This window comes from Xenopus tropicalis, chromosome 7 (genome assembly GCF_000004195.4).
Source record: "Xenopus tropicalis strain Nigerian chromosome 7, UCB_Xtro_10.0, whole genome shotgun sequence".
Taxonomy (NCBI): domain Eukaryota; kingdom Metazoa; phylum Chordata; class Amphibia; order Anura; family Pipidae; genus Xenopus; species Xenopus tropicalis.
In genome coordinates, this window is record NC_030683.2 from 26,609,694 (window position 1) to 26,627,870 (window position 18,177).

The following is an 18,177-nucleotide window of genomic DNA, read 5'->3' on the forward strand; positions in this document are numbered from 1 at the left end:
TAACTGAGCCCCACTTCCGGGTCTGGCAGGGTCTATTTGTAGGTGCGTTTCTGCCATATTGCATAAAGCAACTCATATGAAAAACCCTGCTTCATCTAAATAAACAATTTTCATAAAAATATACTTTTTTTAGAAGTACAGGTATCGAACCCCTTATCCGGAAACCCAGTATCCAGAAAGTTCTGAAATACGCAAAGGCCATCTCCTATAGACTCCATTGTAATCAAATAATTCACATTTTTAAAAATTATTTAATTTTTCTCTCTAATAATAAAACAGTACCTTGTACTTGATCCCAACTAAGATATAATTACCCCTTATTGGGGCAGAACAGCCCTATTGGGTTTATTTAATGGTTAAATGATTCCCTTTTCTCTGTAATAATAAAACAGTACCTGTACTTGATCCCAACTAAGATATAATTACCCCTTATTGGGGGCAGAACAGCCCTATTGGGTTTATTTCATGGTTAAATGATTCCCTTTTATCTGTAATAATAAAACAGTACCTGTACTTGATCCCAACTAAGATATAATTACCCCTTATTGGGGCAGAACAGCCCTATTGGGTTTATTTAATGGTTAAATGATTCCCTTTTCTCTGTAATAATAAAACAGTACCTGTACTTGATCCCAACTAATATAATTAATCCTTACTGGAGCCTAAACAATCCTGTTGGGTTTAATTACTGTTAAAATAATTTTGTTAGCAGACTTAAGGAGTCCGAATTACGGAAAGACCCCTTATCCGGAAAACCCCAGGTCCCGAGCATTCTGGATAACAGGTCCCATACCTGTATGTGCCATCCTAAATTGTGCAAACCTAAACAGTAATTGCCATTTTAAAAATTAAGGGCCACCTCCTGGGATCATACTATTCACGGTGCACAAACAAACCAATCTCAGCTTGGTAAGATTCTTTAGTAGGCCACTTAATATTATATAAAATAACAGAAGGAATATTCTGGGGGTACAGTTTTTCTTTAAGAAGTTAATTAAAAAGGTATATGTTCCTGTGTGCCTTTATTAGCAGTGAAAGCATCTCATTCCCAATTAAAGTTTTAATGGACCAAGAGGCCATTGTGCATTTCTTTTGCTATTTATAGACAAGACTACATTGTGGATGTTTGTCTTGATCCTTCTGGAAGTACTTTTGCTGTTAACCTGCTGGCAGTTTTTGGAGCCTTTGTTAAATTCCTTGGCTTTTTAAAGGAAGCTCCTTTGGTTTTATTCATATATACGATTTAATCCACAGCCACTCGCTTTTCTTTCTTTAGGCTCCCTTTTTGCTGAAGTCATACAGTATGAATAAGTCTGACTCATATTTCATTGCTATGTAGTAAAAAAAAACGTTGCTTTTAATACTAACTTTTGCTCGGTGCCCTCATTGTGTGGTATTGAGGTATAAACTCTTTTACATCCAGGGAATACTGGTTTCCAGTCTAAATGAGAACTAAGAAATGTTTTTAAGATAAGGGTCAATCTGTCAGATTGGCTGTAAATGTGAATCAATAAGAATTGCCATGGGCTGTAGTAAAGAGCCATTGGCAGATACTATGATGAGAGCTGGAGGATCTATTAAGCTTCTGTGTAAGAAAGTATATAAAGTAGGGAATACACTTCAGGGGTAATAATCCCCTGCAATTTACAGTAAAAGTATCCAAGAATTCATCAATTTCTTTTTAAATGCAAAGGTAAGGTCAAAATGTGGTTTATATCTTTTAATTACTGTATCTTTCATCTTTTTATACATGTATGGCATCCTTTATCCAGAAACCCGTTATCCAGAAAGCTTTGACTTATGGGAAGGCCATCTCCCATAGACTCCATTTTTGTCAAGTAATCCAAATTTTTAAAAATGATTTCCAACTAAGATGTAATGAATCCTTATTGGAGGCCAAAGCAATCCTAATTATTTTATTTAATGATTAAATGATTTTTTAGTAGACTTAAGATATGGAGATCCCAATTACAAAAATAATTTATTTATATGAAATAGTATTATAAACATGGGTGACATATGCAATGTTCATTGGTATAGTTCACTTAAAAAATAATATGGATAGAAATATTGTATTTCATATAACCAAAATGATCCAGATTCATAGTTGTCCAAATCTTGGATCTTGTTAGGCCAAGTTTTCAGGCCAGTGGCACTGCACATGCTCAGTGTGCTCCAGATTGCTATACTGAGAACTACATTTAGACTATGGGGCAGATTTATCAAAATGTTAACTTTTACCCTTTTATAAAAATGCTTCTAAAAATCCCATAGGGATGAGTAGACCATGGGGTAGATTTTATGTATTAAGCTCTAAACTCACATTTTGATAAATCCGCCCCTATGTGTACAATGATTAAAACAGTAGTAGTTCTGATGATTAATACTGATGTATAATATGTTGGTTTCTAATTATACTCTGAATCTGCATCATTACTAATCAGATATGTATTTTGAATAAACTGATACCACAATTTTTTGTGGTGAATGACATAAATCATATAAATTACGTACATCTGCCCCTAAATATCCTTTTCCTTTTTCCAGTACCTTGTACTTGATCCCAACTAAGATATAATTAATCCTTATTAGATGCAAAACAAGCCTATTGGGTTTATTTTGGATAACAGGTCCCATACCTGTACTATGCTACTGAAGGAATACATTCATGCCTTGGCTCAGAGGTGAAGATCATTGATGGTTTAAGCATTGATTAGAAGAACTCTAGATTAATGATGAGCACAACTGGTCCATTTGGCCAAAAAAATTCATGAGACTGCGGAACAATTTGTGAAACTGAAATTTTACCAAAATGTTGTCAAATGCATTGGAGTCCACAGGAAGGAGAAATTACATTGCAGATGAGGTGAGACAGCTTAGACAGGCAGGGTGAGTGAGGGCCTGGGGAGGGCACTGGTCTAATTGGTTGATGTGGATGACAATAGGCGAATATTAATGTTCTCTGTATTTTTCCTAGTGCAAAAACCCACATTTTTTTCAGCAAAACAAAATGCAAGGTGAAATTCTAGTGTTTATTAGTCTTTTGTTAAACGTAGATCAGCAACGCTTTAAGCTACAATGTAAGGCAGAACTTGAATGACACTTATTTTTTTTTTAACCTGCATTAACTATGTAATTATTGAAACCTCAGTCATTGGCATAACTCACTAAGAAAACTGCTTAAGCAAAAAGTAAAATTGTATGGAAGAAACCGTTATCCTTTCCAAATAGTAAATATCATTGTAATGCTCCTCTCCTCAATGTGTTGCCATCTGGTGAGCAACCTCTATGGTCCTCCAAAGACTAAATGCCTCTGTTTTACAACCCTCTGCATAGTAGTATTCATTGATAAAATATTTAGCTTGTAAGTTCACAAGTTCAAAAGTTATTTAAATGTTAAATATTTATAGCTGCACTGTTCACCTCTGTAGTGTTATTGGAAGGGGTTTGTTCCACTGTCATACATGATTACAATCTCAGAGCGAGCCTGGCGCTGATGTTATACTGATACCTATCTAGAGATATTTCATCTGCATTTAATTAAACTTCACTCCATATTATCTGAAAGCTTTAGATTTGAAAGAAAAGTGTATTCATTCTGTATAGAAAGCCTATACACTGGATCAGAATTTAGTATATAGTTTTGTCACAAAAAGGCTTGATATTTTTTAAAAAGCATAAAAGTGAAAATAATGCTTTCACAACTTCCGCTGATCCTTCATGCATAAGTAACTATAGTGAGTATGCTTTGCATTATGTTTCAGACATGTAAAGGAAAAGAGTTATTTGTATCAAGCCGTCTGTTGTATTGCCAGAAGAATGTTGGGTGGAAAATGGCAAAGAGCAACAAAACTGAGACGTGAGACATAGATGTGGGTGAGCGGAGAAAATAGTGAAGAAGGGTAAAACAGTTGCCAATAGGAGAAAATGGCTTATTTGGCCTTAGCTGTGAGACAGTGGAGTGCAAGAATAAAGCTAAGCTACAGAAATCACAGTGTGGTGACAGAGTGGACAGTAGGGAGGAATATATGGTTATGTGGTGGGTTGGGGGGCAGAAAGATGTGACAGTTCTTGGGCAGAGAGCTGTTACACTATATAACAAAAATATAATGAGACATAACTCAGGGGTGGGGGAAGGAGGAAGGTAGGGACATTAGGAGGCAGAAAGACAGAAAGGTAACTGAGGAGGCAGTGGTGAGGGCAGTAGGAACAAGAGGGGCAATGGATGATGTACAGGACTGCCAGATTTTATAGCATTAAGCTAAAAGGTTGCAGAAACTTTCAAGCACAAAGGCAAGTAGAGCCGGGCAGCTGGAGGCACAGCTTGAAGCAGGGCCAATTTAAAGGACATGTAACCCCAGCCCACACACACACACACACAAAATAATCAGTAAATAGCCTCTTTGAAATCTTTAAATACCTTAAACTCTGATTAATTATAAGGCTGCAGCATCCCCTAGGATTCCGTCCCCTCCTCCAACCTACTAGGCCCCCTCCCTTAGGAATTTACTTTGGCTCTTGGCTGCAGAGCTTGCTCAGTTTTTCTCAGCTCAGGTTACCAAACACACCATCCAGTTTAGCAGCCAGTGAAGAGATGGACTTGCTGGTTTCCATAGAACCTCTGTTAGCTTTGTACTCTGCTGAGGACACATGTATTTTTTTCCTAACCACCTCTCCTATGTTCAGCCTAACCATCCAATCCAAGCAGGACTTTTTTTTATTTTAAAGTAAGTTCTGCCTGTGTAAGCCTGTATTCTTGATTGCATGAACTTTACAGCGTGTGTGTGCTGTTAGCAGATGTAAATGTCGCTGATGATGTCAGAGGTAAATGGCCACTGGGTTAAAGCCCCTATTTGTTTTAGGAACATGTGATGGTGCTGGCAAACAGTGGAGATATATGCAGTACAAATTGAATGGTTTGGGTGGGGGAGATGTGCCCCGGTAGGAATATTTAGGGTTTACACATGTCTTAAGGCTATTTAAAAAATAAATCTAAACAAACACAAAAAAAACCCCAAACAAACAGGATTACATTGCCATCAATATGATTTATGTAAGCTTCATTTAAGTACAAAGTTCTGGTTTCATTATTAGAGTCAGAAAAAAGCAAATCAGTAAAAAAAACAATTTTTATGACTCTTTTAGAAATGGCATTGCCCTATTTCAAACATTCTTTAAAACGGATTACTAAGTAACAGAACCCACACTTTCTTGTCTTTTTCTTTAAGAAAGCTAAAAATATGCTATGTATTATCATTGGGATTCTATTCCATTTATCTAACCCAAGGTGTAGATATGGAAATAAATAAAAATGCACAGAAATTGAAGTACTATTGATGAATGGCCACCCTGGGGTACCAGCGGACTAGCAGATGTAAATGAATACAGAGCCACAGTAGTGTGTTGCCAAATAGGTCTATTAACATGTACAGTGGTGTGAAAAACTATTTGCCCCCTTCCTGATTTCTTATTCTTTTGCATGTTTGTCACACAAAATGTTTCTGATCATCAAACACATTTAACTATTAGTCAAAGATAACACAAGTAAACACAAAATGCAGTTTTTAAATGAGGGTTTTTATTATTTAGGGAGAAAAAAAATCCAAACCTACATGGCCCTGTGTGAAAAAGTAATTGCCCCCTGAACCTAATAACTGGTTGGGCCACCCTTAGCAGCAATAACTGCAATCAAGCGTTTGCGATAACTTGCAACGAGTCTTTTACAGCGCTCTGGAGGAATTTTGGCCCACTCATCTTTGCAGAATTGTTGTAATTCAGCTTTATTTGAGGGTTTTCTAGCATGAACCGCCTTTTTAAGGTCATGCCACAACATCTCAATAGGATTTAGGTCAGGACTTTGACTAGGCCACTCCAAAGTCTTTATTTTGTTTTTCTTCAGCCATTCAGAGGTGGATTTGCTGGTGTGTTTTGGGTCATTGTCCTGCTGCAGCACCCAAGATCGCTTCAGCTTGAGTTGACAAACAGATGGCCGGACATTCTCCTTCAGGATTTTTTGGTAGACAGTAGAATTCATGGTTCCATCTATCACAGCAAGCCTTCCAGGTCCTGAAGCAGCAAAACAACCCCAGACCATCACACTACCGCCACCATATTTTACTGTTGATATGATGTTCTTTTTCTGAAATGCTGTGTTACTTTTACGCCAGATGTAACGGGACACGCACCTTCCAAAAAGTTCAACTTTTGTCTCGTCGGTCCACAAGATATTTTCCCAAAAGTCTTGGCAATCATTGAGATGTTTTTTAGCAAAATTGAGACGAGCCATAATGTCTTTTTGCTTAAAAGTGGTTTGCGCCTTGGAAATCTGCCATGCAGGCTGTTTTTGCCCAGTCTGTTTCTTATGGTGGAGTCGTGAACACTGACCTTAATTGAGGCAAGTGAGGCCTGCAGTTCTTTAGATGTTGTCCTGGGGTCTTTTGTGGCCTCTCGGATGAGTTGTCTCTGCGCTCTTGGGGTAATTTTGGTCGGCCGGCCACTCCTGGGAAGGTTCACCACTGTTCCATATTTTTGCCATTTGTGGATAATGGCTCTCACTGTGGTTCGCTGGAGTCCCAAAGCTTTAGAAATGGCTTTATAACCTTTACCAGACTGATAGATCTCAATTACTTTTGTTCTCATTTGTTCCTGAATTTCTTTGGATCTTGGCATGATGTCTAGCTTTTGAGGTGCTTTTGGTCTACTTCTCTGTGTCAGGTAGCTCCTATTTAAGTGATTTCTTGATTGAAACAGGTGTGGCAGTAATCAGGCCTGGGGGTGACTACAGAAATTGATATTGAAATTGAAAATTGAAATTGATAAACCACAGTTAAGTTATTTTTTAACCAGGGGGGCAATCACTTTTTCACACAGGGCCATGTAGATTTGGAGTTTTTTTTCTCCCTTAATAACGTAAACCTTCATTTAAAAACTGCATTTTGTGTTCAATTATGTTATCTTTGACTAATAGTTAACGGTTTTTGATGAGCAGAAACATTTAAGTGTGACAAACATGCAAAAGAATAAGAAATCAGGAAGGGGGCAAATAGTTTTTCACACCACTGTATATCTCCAACACCGAATGAAAACAGATAGAAACCAACCGTGCTGTGAATGTACAAAGTCAAATCATTCCTACAAAATACATATTGCATCAAACTATTTTGGCACAAATATGCAAATAATAATTTTATCAGACTTTCACTATGTGCTTATACAGATACAGATAACTACTTCTAGAATTGTTTGAGTAAAAAAAAACATGAAACAAAAACATGATCTATGGCATCTTGATAGGTTGTAAGGTGGGGGGCAAACTTTTATTTTTCATCATTTTTGAGGCTGTGATTTAAAAAATCTCTAAAAGTAAAAAAATAGTGTCTGAAAGGAAAATTTTTGATCTCATTTTGTTGCAAAACCCATATCTCTAACATTAATAAAATTCGCTCTGGGGTCATATATAAAAATGTTTAATAAGCCCATTTTTTTTAATTGAGTGTGCTTCTTCACCCAAGTGCTAAAAAGTGCAAAGGAAAACACAAAAGTGCAGCAAGGGTTCATAAAAGTTCATAAAAGTTCCAGATCTACAGGCCTTCATTTTAAGACAAGGGCAGGCCCCTTTGTTCCTGACCTCCCTGGCCAAAAGGCCCACAGGAGGCAAGGGTCTTCAGACCCTCTTTGATACAAGGCTAGGGGGTCCCTTTATGCTCTCCCTTCAGCCTGAGGGCATATAAGGGGTTGGAAACATAAATTAACCTCCAAAGAGGTCCAAGCAACATATATGTCCTTGACAGGGCCAGGTTTCAGGGGGACAAGGAGCTCAGAGGCCACACATCTCCCCATAAATCAGTGCTTTTGACCTGGAGATCTATTGCACCATATCCATAAAAAGTGTTGAAAATAAAGTGCCACGGTCACTTATAAGGAATTAAAATAGCATAAAATCATAAAAGAAGTAGCAGTGCGCAGCCAGCAGAATATAAAAATGTCTTCACAATGGCCAACAAGCTGGGGTGTAAGAGCAAAGTGCAGAAGAAAGTGCCACATGCGCAAAGTGCCAGTGTTCATCAGTGTCTGATACCACCATGATCACCAGGCACCCCAGGAGGGGCAAATCCTGGGGCACTTACTCAGGCTCAATCAGCTACATAGCCCTTGGCTAGAGGAACAAGTGGATCTCTGCCTCTCAGAGTGGGGTACATACCATAGTGAGGATGTACTCCAACAACTGATAATAACAGATACTTCACTTGATCATAGCAAAAAGGCTGACAAGCCCAATTACCATGTTGCCGGTTGTAAGTATCCTCAAAAGTGTTACAGCCAGTATGTCCATGCTCTGCTGATAGTTGGCAATGTCTCTGGGACTGTCTTTGGAACTGTTGAAGTGCATCCAGGCAGTTGTAATTCTGTGTGTCTCAGTTCAAGAAGTACAGTATGCCCATACTGAAAAATACTATACCTAGAATGGAGGGACCCATAAATATAATAACCTCCAAACACAACCATGTAGATGCTTAATTGGAAAAATTGATTTTTTATTAAACACTACATATATAGATTGATGTGAAAATTTGCCAGCACACAAGAAACTTATTCATGGCATGGCAAATTATGTTTTTTTTAGCACAACCCTATTCTATAGATTCTATTATGCTGATCTTGCCACAGAATGAACATCCCATCGATGGGTTTTAGTAGTTGAAGCATGTATAGCAAAGGGCCAGTGAATCAGGCAATAGAAGCAGGTCAAAAAGTCATCTTGCCTTTAGATGACATATTGTAATTTAATGCAGTCTCCAGCGAAATCTGCCTTTATGGTGTGGAGCCGTGATGCAATATTTGTAGAAAGTTCAGCAGCGTGCATCCTGGCCGGGAAACTTCTAGATATGTAGTGACATTTAAAGGGGACCAGTCACTTACACATAAAAGCTGTATAATAAAAATTAAATACGAAACCCAAATTCTTTTTTAACTTAAAACACCCATACACATAGTTACATAGTTAAGTTGGGTTGGGAGTAATCATATCCCCTCGCAAGCGCCTCTTTTCCAAAGAAAACAACCCCCAACCTTGACAGTCTAACCTCATAGTTTAAATCTTCCCCTTTCCAGCTCATTAATATCCTTCTTAAGGAATGGAACCCAAAACTGTACTTTTAATGATTTGTTGAACAAGCATAGTATCCAACCCTATTGTGATATTAAAATCTACCGTTAATATTGACATTGGCATATATGTTTATGTTTGTGAGTGTATAGATAGGTCAGGATAGATTTGTGTGTGCTGGGTTTACTTGAAAGGGTTGAACTTGATGGACTCCCTTCCATTGAGATGCGATCCATCATATCAAAAGTCAGCTCAGTGGTCTAGGAACCCAAACCCTTCCTTCCTACACCAAGACTTTAGCCATGCATTTAGCTCCCTAAGCTCCTGCTGTCTCCCTAAACTTGTGGCACCGGCAAAACTTCCTAAAAAACGACACTGTAGGACCTTTTCTTAATCTTAGAACCTAGATTCCTGAACTCACTCTTTAAGGTCATCCACCAACCATTAATTCTGTCACTAGTACCAATATGGACCAAGACAGTTGGGTTGTGCCCAGCCCCACCCAATAATTTGTCTATTCAATCAACCACATGCCAAACCCTGGCACCAGGAAGACAGCAGCTGTTTGGTTGTAGCAATCTGGCCGACAGATTACCCTATCCACTTTCCTAATAATTGAATCCCCTATAACCAGAATCTGTTTAGGCCCAGTGCTTCTCTCCTCCCCACCACTACTAGAGAAACTGGTCTCCCAGCTGTTAGAGAGATCAGCCACATCTAGAACTGCCAATCCAGAGTTCACGCTTCCATCTTATTCACACAATCTGGCAAATCTGTTAGGATGCACAAACCCCAATCTAAATTTTCTGTTCAGGCATAGAGGTGGGGGAGTAAGTTACTTTCACCTTCCATTCAGCATACCTCCAAACTGTCCTGACTTTCGTGGGACAGTCCCGATTTTAACAGCTCAGCCCACAGTCCCGTATTCTTACTGAAAAGTCTCTCATTTCTCTTTGAACTCCTGCACTGAATGCTAAAAAAGATACAGTGTTTCTCACACTTAATTAAGTACGTAGCTTTTGGCAGAGAGCCCAGAAAACTTAACAGGCAACACCTGCACTTAGATACAATTGTAACTAAGAAGCTAAACAGGTCTCTTGGGGGAACTGGGACTTGCAGCTCAAAGTTTCACAAAACTGTAATAACACATATGACAAGATCCCAAAACCCTCAGAAATGTGTTCAAACTTAACCTGCCAAATTTTGTAAAATGGGAGTGGTATTTAGGGGTGTGGTCACAAAAATGGGCATGGTCAAGAAAATGCACTGCATTTCTTTTTGTCCCTCTTTACATTTTTCAAATGTTGGAAGGTATGGTTCAGTGCTTAATAGATGTAACTGCTCTCCTCAAACTCTCCTGCCGTCCTCATATAATTGTGTATCCTGTGCATAGGCATCGGCATCAGGTCCCCTATTCTGGTGTATAGACAGGATTTTTGGATGATTCAAAGCTTATCTTGATAATAGTGTCCACAAAATGGCTTCTGCCTGCTTTCTGTGATTTTGAATTCCATGACTAAAGGGAACAAAATTGAAATAATTTATATAGTGTAAATAAAGTGTATTTTGCTCAACTAACAAGATAAAAAAAAGGATTTGGAATTATTTCTTAGGGTGACAGGTCCCCTTTAAAGAAAACAGGATATGATGTGATCTTTCCTATGACAGGTATATAGACCTAACCCCTGCAACATCAAATCAGCATTTTTATTTATTTGATTCCAATATTATTTGGTATTATTAGCTTCACATGCTGGATATAAAGAATTAGCCAAACTTGACCTTCTTCCAAAGCAGTTTACTGTGTAAAGGGCCCTCACACACTTAAGCTGCAAATTTGCAAAAAAATAAAATAAGCACAAAAAGGACAATACTTATGCTGACACAGTATTAATATCCCTCTATGGAGCATTCAGTTTGTAGTCCCATTCAGGGGTTATGCCCATAAAACTATACCCCATGGAGGGATGAGCTGTTGATTAGTGAGGTTTCGAAAAGACATTGGTTTAATTTCTTGCAATAAATGGTTAAGTAGTTTTCATTAGTAAAATACTTGGCGATTATTTTAAGGAATACAAATGGCAGATTTATGATCAGGGATTTTTTTTACTCAATGGCATCTTGCCAGCTTGAGCAGGGAAAAGGCTGCCCATATCTCAACAGAAATCTTTAAAGCTGTAAATAGGGTTTCTTTATCTCCGGCACAAGATAAAATCCTTATGCTATGCGGCTAAACGGCAACTAGTTTAGTACAGTACAAACATATCAAACGAAGGGTTTGTGGATCACATGTGAACCATACTCTGCTATCTACCACTTTCCAGATCTGCAATAAAATTAGGCCACCCGTTATTCTATTTCAGCTACAGAAGAAGTACTTTTTGGTGGTTTTATTTACAAATAGAATTAAACATGCAATATGTAACTGTGCAAAGCTGAATTACAGTCATTAGATGCAAAGGCGCACAATTCTACTTTATTGCTGCTTCTTGATACAGGCATCTGCTGACCCACTGCAGTTGTTATTTCAAGGTTGTGCTCACCATGAGCCCAAGATTGGCAGGGCCCCACAGCCCTTATCAGGGTTGAGGTCAGGACCAAGGAGGAAGCTGAGTTCAGAAAGTTCAGTATGCGGTATCTGAGGGATTATACAATTCTCTTAGCCCAATTCAGGCAAAATTGTGGCAGGCAACAATCAGTGAAGTCAGGAATGAAGCATAGAGTCAGAAACTGGCAGATCAAGACAAGATAACAATTTAGACACAACCAGGAACCTTCTAAAAAAAATACCTATATTTGGGCATTAAACCAGGGTCTTCAGCGTCTTTTTATTTAGAATTCTCTCACTGAAATGACATCACGTAGTTACACTAACATAGCGTTGCAGCCATGGGCACCGCCATTTTCTAAACAAAGCGGCAACCTAACTGGCGCACTCCTTACAATATAGTGCCTATACTATCAATTAAAAAATCAATACTTTCCATCTTTTCTGCTAATATAAACAACTTATTAAACATTGTACCAAACCATACCTCCCTATAAACAGGGTGATTTGTTCAAATGCAGATAATGAGCTCTGTATAAACAACCCCTACAACAACCTAAACTGCAGCCTATGCTATGCTTTGAGATAAGGAGCACTTCATTATACAGTGAACTGGTAATTTGTTTTACTTAAAACAGTGACTCAGCAGAACAGGAAGTTGAGAAATAATGTATCAAAAAAATAGATATTTCTCAATTTAAAAAGTAGCCAAAAAGTATGTTCAGCACAAGCCCTGTTTACCAATTTCGTTTAAGCGAATGGAAAAGATTCTCACCTAAAGGTATACCCCTTCCACCAATGGGCCAAAAGATGAAGAGCGTATTGAGGGGGAGCCCCTGTATTGTTCCGATCATTTTTGCCAAAACATCAGGAAGAGGCATGGCCCCTCCGTGTGGCCCCTCCTCATTTCCCTGCACTGACTGACATGGTGCATCAGTAGATGATATAGTCAAACCTGATTCTGGAACTGATCGATACCTTTAGTGATATTGGTGGGGATCCATGGGCCACAATGTGCATACTAATATTATATAAATCGATGTGAGTATATTTATATATTCTAATTTACAAGGTAAATCTCAACCTCTAGCCTTTATACAACTAGCCTTTACTTCAGTTTTTCTTCATTAAACCGTCCTTTCCTTTTTCCCCATGCCTGGTGTTCCAATGACTCCCCGGTTGCTAGGGTCACGCGCAGGTTAAAAAAGCTATTTCTATGTAAATATATTCTTGCCGTGCCTTTTGATCTTTAATAATTATAAAACTTTAATTCTCAAATAAATAAATAAGCAGGCATAGTGCAATAGTGGCAAAAACAGATGAAATTAATTGTAAATACTTGAAAAAGAGGTATGTATAATTAATTCTTCTCGGTGAGTAAAGAGCAAATGGCAAGTGCTATGCGTCGCTGTATCCGCGTTCAAAGACTGAGCGCACAGATGGACTGGCAACAATAATAAATACTGGGAAACATCCTCATGCGTCAGTACTGAACTGTCTCAATGAACAGTAAAAAGAAAGAAACACTAGCTCAACGTGTCATCTGCATTCAAGGAAATAATATACAGGTGTTTGGTCTAACCAACTGCCCAATTTTAAGTGCAACCAACTGAATCTGTTTAAAGGAGCACTTAAACTAAAATACTAAGGGGCTGATTTACTTACCCACGAACGGGTCGAAATGAGTCTGATTGCGTTTTTTTCGTAATGATCGGTATTTTGCACCTTTTAAGTTTTAACGCTACGAAAAATGCGCAACTTTTCGCGTAAGTTTTAACGCTACGAAAAAAGCGCAACTTTTCGCGTAAGTTTTAACGCTACGAAAAAAGCGCAACTTTTTACGCAACTTTCGTAATGGATACGAAAAACTCGCGTTTTTACACAAAAATCGTAAAGAATCCGAAAAATTCGTAAAGAATCCGAAAAAATCGCAAAACATACGAAAAAATCGCAAAACATGCGAAAAAATCGCAAAATGTTCGTTTTCAGGTCGGAACTTTTCCAATTCGGGTCGGATTCGTGGGTTAGTAAATCAGCCCCTAAAACTCCATATGTTACATTTTTTTTTATTTGACTAAACTTGTTTTCTCGAATGTCTAATATTTACTAAAAAAAACTGCACAAAAAAGTTGCTGCGAGAAAAGTCGTAAAAAAACTTTTCAAATTGTTGCTGGGAAAATCCCGATTTTTTTAAATTGTCGTTGCAACGATTTGAAATAGTCAGAATTTTCGGGCAAAACCCTCAAGGAAAAAAACTTCAAGGAAAGGGACCTTAGTTATTAAAGGAGAAGGAAAGGTAAAAACGAAGAAAGCTTTATCAGAAAGGTCTATGTAAATACAGCCATAAGCACTTACAGTAATGCTGCACTGAATCCTCTATCAAAAGAAACACAGGATTTCTAGTCTCTTTTTTTTTTAAACATGATGTTCCAGTGTCTGACTTCCTCTCACAGAAACATCCTTAATTCCCAGGGCCAGAGTCTACAACGAAGAAGGGTAGAAATGCTACACAGTAGGGGGTTCTTTACCAGCCCAAGGCACCCTAGTTCTTTAGCAGTAAAGATCTGTGCCTACGAAGAATCTTCTGGTATTTAACTATCTTCTTTTTTTGATGATTCCCAGCACATCCTCTGTTAGAACGTGTTTTCCATTAACATCTACTGTACATGAATTCGTCAATAGTGATAGGCAAAATAATTCGCCAAGGATTTGCGACAAATTTCACTGTTTTGTCATTGGTGTCAAGCGCAGAAAAATTTGGCACCTAAAAATTCAGCTTGCGTGAAAAAAAATTGCATGCACAACAATTTTTTTTTGACGCACAACATTTTTTTTGTTGCTTTCCAGCAGATTTACTTAGGGCCAGATTTACTAAAAAACTTTCTCGAATGTCTAATATTTACTAAAAAAAACCGCACAAAAAAGTTGCTGCGAGAAAAACTTCAAATTGTCGTTGCAACAATCTGAAATAGTTATAATTTTCAGGCAAAACCCAGTGAAAAAACTTCAAGGAAAGGGACCTTAGTTATTAAAGGAGAAGGAAAGGTAAAAACTAAGTAAGCTTTATCAGAAAGGTCTATGTAAATACAGCCATAAGCACTGACAGTAATGCTGCACTGAATCCTCTATCAAAAGAAACACAGGATTTCTAGTCTCTTTTTTTATTAAACATGATGTTCCAGTGTCTGACTTCCTCTCACAGAAACATCCTTAATTCCCAGGGCCAGAGTCTGCGCAGTTCTCTCCTGCTCCCCCCTCCCACCAGAATGCTAAGAACTAAGCTAAAACAGCTAGAGCTGCAGGAAGGAAGCTACTTAAAATGTCAGCTGCTATCTTAAGCAAAAGGAGAAAGCTTCTAAAGCTGTTTACTCAGGTATGGTAATGGTTTCTGCAGAATAAATATAGTGTTCTAGGTGGCACTAATGTGGCAAATCTATTGGAAGTAAAATGCCAGAATGACTTTCCTTCTCCTTTAACTTCTACATGAATTTGTCAATAGTTATGGGCGAAATAATTCGGCAGGCATGGATTAGTGGTGAATTTCTGTGTTTCGCCATTGGCAGATTTTGTCGCGAGCAGAAAAATTTGGCTCATAAAAATTCGGTGGGTGCCAAAAAACATTGTTGTGCTCGTCAACAACAACAACAGATTCGCTCATAGCTACTCAGCAAGTTTAATCTGCTTTTTAGCCGTTTAGACGCATAGTAAATCTTGGAAAAGTTGCAGTTTTTTCTCTGCAACTTTTTTTTAAAAAATTGAATCGACTTTAAAATGAAGAATCGATGGTAAGTAAATGAGCCCCTTAAAGGAGAAGGAAAGGCTAATAAAGAGTTAATCTCAAGCTGCAGGCATACCTTCAGTTGTCTCAATAGTCTCCCCATATTTCACCTGTTCAGATGATAAGAAGCCAAACAGGAAGAAAAAACGCTGAGCTGTGTAAAGAATGTTCCCATAATGCCTCACTCCTGCACCAAGACCGAGACCAAGGGGCTGATTTACTAAGACACGAATTCCGACCGAATTGGAAAAATTCCGATTGGAAAACGAACATTTTGCGACTTTTTCGTATTTTTTGCGATTTTTTCGGCGCCTTTACGACTTTTCGGAAATTATTGCGACTTTTTCGTTACCAATACGATTTGCGCAAAAAAACGCGAGTTTTTCGTAGCCATTCCGAAAGTTGCGATTTTTTCGTAGCGTTAAAACTTGCGCGAAAAGTTGCGCTTTTTTCGTAGCGTTAAAACTTAAAAGGCGCGATGTTTTGCGCAAGTTTTAACACTACGAAAAAATCGCAACTTTTTGCGCAAGTTTTAACGCTACGAAAAAATCGCAAAATACCGATCATTACGAAAAAAACGCAATCGGACGCATTCGGCCCGTTCGTGAGTAAGTAAATGGGCCCCCAAGTGTACATGCTCAGTTTGTAAGACTATGGGGGAGATTTATTAAGACACGCACGCTCCAAGCATATTTTTGCCGATTTTTTCTAGCTTGCGCTACTTTTTCGTATGCATGCGCAACTTTTTTGTACACTTGCGCGACTTTTTTGTACGCTTGTGCGAAAAATTTGGAAAGGTTCTGCCGCTGTTTACAATGTTTCGGTACAAACATTTTGTGACTTTCAGATCGCCAATACGATATTATTGTGACTAATACGATTTTCGTGATATTTGCGATCTTCAGAAATTATTGTATCCAATCCAAATTTTTCCCATTCAGGATTCGAAACGTGTTTTAATGAATCGGCCCCTATGAGTCAGCTTCCTGCTGATTGGCTCAGATCCACATTTCTAAGGGGGGGTGAGCTCTTAGCATTCTTGAGGGAGCGGGGAGCAGGTGAGAGGAGAAAGCTGAGAGCTGCATGTCTCTGGCACATGAATTACAGACACAAGAAATCTTATGACAGAGAAGTCAGTGCAGCGTTTCTGTAAGTGCTTATGGCTGTATTTACATAGACATTTCTGATAAAGCTTACTTCGTTTTTACCTTTCTTTCTCCTTTAATCTTAACAAGGAAGAAGGGTAGAAATGCTACACAGTAGGGGGTTCTTTACCAGCCCAAGGCACCCTAGTTCTTTAGCAGTAAAGATCTGTGCCTACTAAGAATATTCTGGTATCTATCTTCTTTTTTTGTTGATTCCCAGCACATCCTCTGTTAGAACGTGTTATCCATTAACATCTACATGAATTCGTCAATAGTGATGGATTTGCGACAAATTTCACTGTTTTGTCATTGGTGTCAAGCGCAGAAAAATTTGGCACATAAAAATTCAGCATGTGGCAAAAAAAATTGTTGTGCTCGTCCAAAAAAATGCATGCACAACAATTTTTTTTTGACGCACTACATTTTTTTGTTGATTTCCAGCACATCCTCTGAGCTGCAGTTAGTTACCTGAGCTTAAACTTACAATTTCAAATTCACTATGCTGCAATCTGCCCGATTTTGTCTGAAACATTCATATTTCTTCGCTGACAGCCGGTGCCCTTAATGATACAAGTGGCGGAATTCGCCAGCGTTAAAAGATAAAAACACCCAAAAACCGTTCATGGGATTCACTGAACTGAAGCAAGCGAAGGCGATGTCTGACAAGAGGCCAGGCTGGTATCTTCTCATCTTATACATATTATAATTATGAAACAGACAGCAAAAATACCACACATAATGGAGCCGGCGTTCTAATTTGGAGTTTTAATCACTGTCTGTCATGACCATTTAAAAGTTGGCTATAAATACAGCAAAAGCCCGTTAAGTCCTTAAAGTAATAATTATCACGTTTCATTGAAAGATGTTTGGGAAGAGTCTCATCTATTTAGATTGCCGAGTTTTGACAATGACAATATAATTGGTCTATTATCTGTCAACAGCAGGGAATGGAATATTCGGCAAACTTCCTAATTATTTCATTTCAAAGATATATATATATGCTGTATAGTGTGAGGCAAATAGATTGGAAACCCTACGCAAAGGTAAAAGAGAGTGATAGATAATTAATTGTCTATTAATACATGAAATTAAGCAATTAGCAGGAATTTTAGTAAGAGTTTCATTCTAATATTCCAGTAAATAATTTGCTTATTATTATTTTAACTTTTATAAATATAGAGACACAACTACCGGTGCCATATATTGGCTCTGTTACTGGATCCATTACCCGGAAACCCATTATCCAGAAAGCTCTTAATTAGGGGAAGGCCATCTCTCAGAACCCCATATTAATCAAATCATTTTAGATAATAGGTCCTGTACATGTATTACATGACTGTCCCATATTCTATTGGACTAGAACCCTCCACGTTGTCAATCAGCCTGCTTGGGAGCTTGGTTCAATTAATTTTGACAATCATTCTACATCCTGCTCTTTTGGAAAGTTATATTATATATTTGACCCCCCCATACCATGTCCAGAACAAGTAACTGCCCAACACAGGCCAAGAAAACCAAGATGTCAAAGGTTTGGCAAATTGCTGAATGCAAACAAAATCGCTAAATAAAGACAAAAAAATACATTACTGAACAGCGCCGG